The sequence below is a fragment of the Carlito syrichta genome, unplaced genomic scaffold (genome assembly GCF_000164805.1).
Source record: "Carlito syrichta isolate Samal-C Ts95f unplaced genomic scaffold, Tarsius_syrichta-2.0.1 Scaffold314345, whole genome shotgun sequence".
Classification (NCBI taxonomy): domain Eukaryota; kingdom Metazoa; phylum Chordata; class Mammalia; order Primates; family Tarsiidae; genus Carlito; species Carlito syrichta.
In genome coordinates, this window is record NW_007258441.1 from 402,020 (window position 1) to 408,607 (window position 6,588).

Below are 6,588 nucleotides of genomic sequence, written 5' to 3' on the forward strand. Positions count from 1 at the left end.
AGTGGGGGCTAAAGCAATCATTTTTAAAATAAAGATTATAATAAAATGTACATTATTTTGCAGTAATTTTGTGTGAGTACACATATTGTTCAGGTGCTTAGCTTTTGTGACCATCTTTTACAGATAATAATTAAATATTTTGATGTAATTTTATTTGATGTCATAATTAACTTTTTCCTAAAATAAACACTAAAATCTTTAGAAAGTTTCTGTGTATCCTCAGGGGTATTTCTACCCCAGCCTAAAGACTGCTCTGGTAGAATTTGTCTAAACATGCATATGATGCACTTTTTATTTCACATAATTAAATTTATTTATCCTCCATAATATAGTGAGAGTATTTAAAAATATATATTTGTATAGGTGTTTATAGTCTCATAGATAAAAATTTTAAGATAAAGTATTTGCTTTAGGTCTGATAGGATTGAAAACCACTAGATTAGATTGACGTGAAATAACCTGGACTTAATTTGTAATGCTCAGCATGTACTGATTTTTCAGCTGACCCTAGGAACTAAGATCAGAGTTCTCATTCTTCCACTTATCAGTTATGCTATAGATGCAGCTACAGTGCTTTGGAATTTGTATTACATGAAAAGTTACATTCCTTATCACGTATTGCTATTGCTGTTCCTGACCCTGCCCATGGTGTCAATATTTTCTTCTTGGTGGTTGAGGAAATTAGGGTGCTTCTCCCATTTCCTGTTGTTCCTCTATTTCCTCCTGAATTGAGTGCATTGTTAGCTATAATTCCCTAATAAATGTAAAAATAAGAAAGTTGAATACAGTGAAATGATGGATAAAATAAGACTTTGGGTCAGGCAAGCTCAGGAATATAGAACTGGGCAATGCTTCCCCATTTGCTTATATATTTTCTGCTCATTATGGTCACTGTGTCTTTGAGTGAAGGAAATATAGTGGGGTTAATCTGACAAAGTTCCTACATTTTCAGGGCTTTTAATCCACTTTAAGTTCAGCATAAGGAATATGCTTAGTTCAAAATTGTATTTTCTAATACACATACATGATTGCAGAACTAGTGGAAAGTCCCTTTAGAATATGGTTTATGGTCTTCTCTTAATTAAGATTAGAGAACTGACCTCAATTTTGATACATTTGTGTTTATCTACAGAAGATGTTCAAAGAGGATTGAGGTAAACTGTATTAGATACTATTTGTCAGTAGGTGATATGACTTGAGAATCACCTTTGCTGTTAAGAGAACCAAAATTATTTTGTTTTCAAACTCTGTAGAGTTGTGAATTTGCTTGATCGTTTATAAATTATTTCTTCTTTTAATGACACTCCCATGCATTTTATTTCATTTTTATTCTAACTTCAAATCACTTTAGTCCAGTTCCAGTCCTCTGAGGACTAATTCAATACAGAGGCTACACAAATTTTCAAATGCAAATTTATTTTACACCACACTACTCTAATAAATATGAAGCAACTGTGTATCTGCACTAATGCTTTCATCTTTCTCTTAATATCTTCCAAATTATCCACTACCTTCATTGTATGTGCCTTCCAATCATTTCAAATTCTGAAAAAACAAACCAACCTGATTATATACTGCCTAACATTGAATATTGAGTGCCTATTTTTTTTTTTTATTGAGTTGGGGTCTCACTCTGTCGCCCATACTGGAGTGCAGTGGCCACTCCCAGCCACCGCAGCCTCGACCTGCTGGGCTCCGGCGATCCTTCCGCCTCAGCCTTCCAAGTAGCCGGAATTACAGGCATGCGCTACCACGCCCGGCTGATTTTTTTATTTATTGTAGAGATGAGGTCTCACTGCCCAGGCGGGTCTCGAACCCGTGGGCTCAGGCAATCCACTCACCTCAGCCTCCCAAAGGCGCAGGATTACAGGCTGAGCCACCGAGCCTGGCTGAGTACCTATTTTGATTGTTTGTTTTCTATTTTAATTAGTGCTCAAAGGTCTTAAAATAGGTGATACAAGTCTTTATCCAGTACATTCTGTGTATGTCCTTGTAAATTTAATATTATTTTACTTAGTTATATTTGGTTTCAGTTCAGTTATAAAATGAACATGTCTTCATATTAAAAGGAACATTTGATATCTCTCAATGACTTTGACTATTACTTTATCAGTCTCCAAATGGACCTGCTAACATACTCTTATGCCACCACATCTGCAATCCAAAGTTATAAGAAATGAGGAAGTATTTTAGCTACAGTAAAAAAAAAAACAACTCATAAGTAAAATTACTGATGTTAAAAATCTTGAAAAATTTCAATGGATTTTAATTTTCTGTGTTTCTAATTGTTATTATTTTTCCATTTCTTGGCCTCAAAGATACTCTTTCTCATAGAGTAATGTATACACCTCTTAAAATTCCTGATGCTACGCACTCATCGTGTTTATTTTTCCAAACTCACAACATTTGTGTCTTAGCTATTTTATATTTAATTTGCATTTAATTTTTAGATTTTAAAAATTTTAAAATTCAGGTCTGAAAGCATATTTTAGTTATGCTTGTTTTATATTATTTTCATTTCATGTATATTATTACTCTCACCTAAAAATTAAAGGTTTTCAGAATTAGAAACTCGTCTACAGTTTTTTATCTTCTGCATCATGAAAATATAAATATAAAAATTAATCTATTGATGATTGTAGGTGTTGAGAAACATTAAAACTTAAACATATCTAATACTGAGTTAGGCAAAATTGTATATGCATCCCCATTCCCTGTTAGTCCATTTTCAAGATGCCTTTCTATCCCTATTGTTGTTCTCTATTGTTTTTTATTTCAGTTCTTTGGCTTCAATTCAATGCTCTGAAAGAGGAAAACACAGAAGATGCATTTGAAATATTTAGTGTACAATGGCTTAATTATTGTTAAGTGTTATGAATAGTGAATCATCAAGGAAAAATTAAGTATACCCTCCAAAAGATAGCATCTGAAATCATTTGCCTCAACTCTAGCCTTTAGCTTCTACTGTTGTGTGGATTGTCATGAGTTGGCAGATGGAACTAAGAGACTGGAGTTTGCAGTGTAATACTAGAATTTATATAAATTCAAAGCAGTTGCCTAAAATCAACCTGGGAAATGGGCATGACTTGCATCCCACAGTAAAGTAGATGAGTCTCTCAATTTTTTCCTATTTCCTAGGAATCCAAAGGGCTCAAATATCTAAATGTGTGTGCGAGACAGAGGGGAATGCAAATGTTTCAAGCAGTGTCACTTTATTATTAGTCTATTTTTCCTAAATAATTTCAGGATTAACTCCTAGATCCTTGAATTTCATTAATATCTTTCAGAACCTTCAGTTCCATCTAGAAGACTCACACAAGCAAGTGGTGATGGGGAAAGGCCTGCTCGTCTATGACAGGTACAAATTATTCATATCAATCTGAAGCTGGCCATGATAAAGTACAACTGACAATTTGATCTCTGTTGAAGTAAAGACAGCTTCTTAATCTCCACCCTTGACATGAGCTCATATATTTTTTAACTCCTCAATCTTCTAGTATTAGACCCACAGATTCATTCTCACCTTTAATTTTGTTTTGTAAGAAGACCAAAAAATTTCTATGACTAAGTCACTATTTTAGATGTATTAATTAATTTCATTGCCTAAATTAGGCAACATCACATATTGTTTGTGCACCATATGTCACCAGCAAATAATATTCAGAATGCTAGCCCACTATCCCAAACTAGCACACCAGCAGGAATGCAGAACCAGGCATGTATGTCTAAAAAAAGGAGCTTTCTACAGTTCACCTACATAATATCTCTGCAATATCAGACAATAGATTTCAAACTCAGAAAATACATCCCAGAGTCTATTGTAAGTGTATATACACAGTATAAAATATTTGACATCTCTCAAAAATAGTAGCTTAAAACATATTTATATACTGTTTAACTATTTTAAAAGACCATCTGCAAATATTCTGACCAGAAATGTGACTGCACATGCCATTTTAAATTAAATATTTTAATAACCATTTTATATAAAATAAACAGTTAGGATATAAAGGCATTGTTGCCCATGACCATATGCATGGTATATGGCATAGATATATATATTTATATATATCTATATATATATCTATATATCTATATATATATATATATTTTTTTTTTTTCTTTCTGTGGTCATGTATCTTCAACCTCTGTTTGGGCAAAATGTTTATCTTTCTTTGTTTAATCTGTCCTAATTACTTCAGTTTCATTACCACCGTCACTCACAAAGAACACAAAGAATATAATTGCTTTCCCTGAGATGCCAGTCCTACTTGAGATCACCAATATGCTTTGTCACTGAGGGAGAAGTTGAACATCTGTTACCACATCATCACCTCTTCTTCTCATGAAAAAGCATCTGCAGCTGTTTTTAGTAAGATTTCTCATTTCATGCTCCGGGTTACAGAGAGGTTGATGTCTTATCTGTAAGATAATCTACTGTAGGAAGGCTGGGTTTTTAAGAAGCTTTTTTGTTGCACACAACATTTTCTGTAATAGACTCACTCAGGATTTCATTCTTGCTTTCCATGAAGTAATATGCAACTTTTATTGGCTATTTCTCAATGAAAAGTATTGTATTATTTAGGCGATACAATGTCATTTCTAGCTGAAGATATAAGCACAGAGGTAAAAGGCACTCTATTCTAGCATTTACATCTCATTTGGGATATTGTCCTTCCTCTCAGATAAGGCATGAACTGGAAGAGCTTGTTCTGCTGTTTTCTAGGTTTGTGAAAGCTCATTATAAATAGGTGAAGGCCTAGATAATAAATTCTGATTGCACCAAACAAGTAAAATGACTCTGTGAAGGAAGTTTTATTACTATCTAGATCTTTGTAATTATCACTTTATAGGTGTTAAAAATACTCTCCTTGATATTCTCTTATCAATATAACAATTGAATAGTAACAACAGCAAAACTTAGAAAAGCACAGGTGTCTCATTTTTAGACCAAACGGTGTATCCATACAAGAATATGATGGCATATTCTTTTAGGAGACCCCGGAGATCTCTGTTTTTACCTGCATTGCCAGTAATGTTGATCTTTGGTTACATAAAAAAATTCTTTTACCAATATTTTTTCACCATGAAAATGAGACTACTACTTGCAATTGTTGGAGGCAGAGATAAAGATTTAAAATACAAGTGAGGATCCAAAAAACTCAGAATTTATTTATAAAAAATTGTATATTTATTCTCACATGTTTAAGCTTCAGACATGTTCAAAATAACTGTCCATTTGATGCAATACACCTATCGACACACTTTACCCAGTGCTCAAAAGTTTTTGAATTCTTCAATTTTGGTGTCTTTTCATGCTTCATTTGGAACAGTGTATACTATGTGACTGTTTCTTTTTCTTCTTGGTCATTTTGAGAAAAATAAACAAATAAGAGATAAATAATATTAAGCTGGTGTGATTTTTTCAAAGCTATTTTTAGTATTTGAAAAATAACATTACTCTTTTTTAGGCAATATAGGATTAGATTTAGAGCCTATTCAGTAATTAATATTGTTTCATCATTAAATACTTGAAGGTTTATAATCACAAGAACAAATGAGAAAACTGAAGTTCGACCTATAAGGAAAAATCTATTCATGTTGTAAAATGGTCATGTTAATTATGTCTTCATTTGGCTAAATATTTAATCTAAAATGTAAATGCTTTCCTTTATACCATTATATATGTAGCATTCTACAATGTGGATCATAAGAATGGCTTTTAAATTTGAAACAATATTAAGCTAAATCATTTAGAGTATTGAAAATGCTTGTAGGGTAGTCATTACAAAACAATTATACACATTTTCTAAATAGAATGTACATCATTATAAAGTTCTGATTTATTTAAAATAGAAACACTAAGTTATTTTGCCCAGAGTTCAGTTTTCAGTCAGGTGAATTAGACACAGTAATTTTCTTTTCTTCTTTTTTTTTTTCTTTTTCATTTTTTTATTATAAAGATGTAGGGTACAATTCAGGGTTAGGTATACAAACGTTGATTACACAGGTACCCTTGCTGATAAAGTATACCCCTCCTTCCCCTAGCAGTTTCCCTCAACTGCCAATCCCACCCCTACTCCCCAGACAGTTTCCTACTGCTGCCAATTGCTTTCTTATAGTATTATTATTGTTCAAGGTCCGCATATGAGTGAGAACATACGGTACTCTGTTCTTTCTTTCTGTGATAGATCACTTAGTACGATCGACTCTAAAATCCATCGAAGTTGCTGCAGAGTCCTTATCTTTGTCCTTTATGGCTGCATGCATGATATTCCATTGTATATACGTACCACATTTTTTTTTATCCAGTACAGCTTTGATGGGCTATGCCAATTCTTTTTTTTTTTTTTTAATTTTTAATTTTAAAATTGTGGGGTACAGTGAAATTGTGGGGTACAGTGCATCATTCCGGCAACCTTGTTGATAAGGGGTGTCTTCCCGTCCCCAGATAGATATTCACTACCGTTAGCCCCACCTCCCTTCCCATCTCTACCCCCCCATAGTTTCCCACCACTGTCAGTCCTTTTCTTATAGTATTATGATAGATGTTCAAGGTCCACTATATGAGTAAGAACATGTGATACT